The sequence below is a fragment of the Vidua macroura genome, chromosome 4, assembly GCF_024509145.1.
Source record: "Vidua macroura isolate BioBank_ID:100142 chromosome 4, ASM2450914v1, whole genome shotgun sequence".
Lineage (NCBI taxonomy): Eukaryota > Metazoa > Chordata > Aves > Passeriformes > Viduidae > Vidua > Vidua macroura.
Window position 1 is genome coordinate 32,496,180 of NC_071574.1, and position 1,976 is coordinate 32,498,155.

At 32.2% G+C, this 1,976-nt stretch overlaps 1 protein-coding gene across 3 annotated transcripts in view; it reads left to right on the plus strand.

Annotated features, from left to right (window-relative positions):
• GRIA2 (glutamate ionotropic receptor AMPA type subunit 2) overlaps positions 1 to 1,305 on the plus strand; it is an 89,025-nt gene extending 87,720 nt beyond the window's left edge. For all 3 annotated transcript variants that reach the window (XM_053975125.1, XM_053975121.1, XM_053975122.1), the window contains one exon: positions 1 to 1,305. This exon is cut by the window's left edge and continues 1,736 nt beyond it. The gene's annotated coding sequence lies outside the window, so the exon portion shown is untranslated.
• The last annotated feature ends 671 nt before the right edge of the window (positions 1,306 to 1,976 follow it).

The following is a 1,976-nucleotide window of genomic DNA, read 5'->3' on the forward strand; positions in this document are numbered from 1 at the left end:
ATTGTGGATACATTGCCTCATGCAGTATCGGTAAATCTCTTTTATTTTGGAATTAAATAAAAATTTAAATATGACTTGCAGTTTTAGTTGGAATCCGTTTCTTAGACTCAAGTATAATGTTTGCTGAGCATTGGAGAAGGCAGAGCATTTATCAGAAACTTAAAGTCCCTTCTTGTGGTACAAACTCTGAGCCTGTTTGTGCAAGCATGTGAACACAGTGTATACTCTCAGTGTGATCAGCAAAAGAGGTGTATACAGTGTTTTCAATGTCTGTCTTACCAATACTTCCCCCCAGTTAAACTAAATAATTTCTTGGCACATCTGTAATTCATAGGTGTTCTGTGCATTGCTCCTCATCAGGAATGTTGGGGAATGCATTCGGATTTTTAATGTTCAATGCTAGAATGACCAAACTAAAATAATATTCATATGGTAATTAATTTTTTTAAAGTAGAAATGCATTACTGTATACAGTGGAAAGCTATTTATTGTACCTCTGGGCTCATTCCTCTAAAAATCATAGCGTTAAAAAAAGTCTTTGTCAAGCCTGAACTGATGTATATAACTGAAATAATGTAAAGTTATATTTTCATGTTTTTATACTTAACAACATGATGGGAATACATAATGTATGAGTATTTCAAGTCAGATAATATTGATTGGATAATACACATCTCAGTTAAAAAAACAGTAATAGTAGTTTAATATCCATGTTAAGAGTACATCAGTATATTGCTATATAAAGTATGTCTGTGTGCATTTAAGTGAAAAGTAGTCAAGAGTGATGAAAGCTGTCCAAGGGTTTTTTATTCCTTTTTTTATGAAAACTGTTATGGAGCAACCAAAATGTTTATGAACTCAAACTTGTGTAAATTTCAAACTGTCCTTTTACTGTAGCTTTTTGTTTACAGTACAGTATCTTCTTTTCTGCTTTGTTAAATGAGTAACGGTACAAAGCTGGACATACACTTTCTAAGACATTAACGTTCTTGTTTTTTCATGTATACTTATATGACAGAAAATGCTTCTGATTTTATTTTTCAATCTAACACATGGCTTTCCTGGAGTGTTGTATAAACTTCAATCATACATAAAAAATCTTCTTAAAAAAGGTAAAAGACCTTTAATGTCTGCTTAGTATTATTGAAATCTGGTTTCTTATTTATTTTAAATGTATTTTTCTAAGATTTTACATAGGGCAAACATGTTTCTCCCCCAGACATGAAATTTCCTTGAAGAGTTTATGAAGTTTCTTCTTTTCTTGAATGAAGTTTCAATTAAGAGTATAAATCTTCTCCCACATCATCTTGTCACTGCAGTTTTCATTATTGTTAAATGAAGCAATGAAACTTTTTTTCCAACAATATAATTGTATCTCTGGACTGTAACATTCCTGATCATAGTTACAATGGCAGTGTGATATGTTCATAAAGCTAGGGGGTTAAGTATCTATTCAGAAACACTACCTAAAAAATTTTGAGTTTAAACCAGTACATTTTTAATTGAACAGATTGTTGATGTGTCCAAAGCAGAGAAAAACCTGAGAAATGGCAAGTACTTCAGGTGTCACTGGAAAAGATGTAGTACAGCAGAGAGTTTACTGTAATGGTAAACAGAGTGAAGAGATCCACCATGTGAAAGGTTCAACATTTTCATGTAAACATGTGTTTCACCTGTAAACAGAGTGTGTTTCTGCAGTGTCAGCCTCCTTTTTGGCTGATTGATGTAGACAATATCTTTACATGATAAATAATTGTATATTAAAATTCAAATAGATAGTTTCATCTATCCTTTGGTGCAGTTAATTGTAAGAATACAGCAGTCACCAGCAAAATAGAATCAGCAGCATCTGTTGCGCATGATATTCCTGGAGGCTACTCAGATCTGTTTTCACAGCATCAAAGCTTATTACTTATTAAATATTTTCATTTAAGCTATCAAGGGATCACAAAAATTTGCTGTGATAGATCCATCAG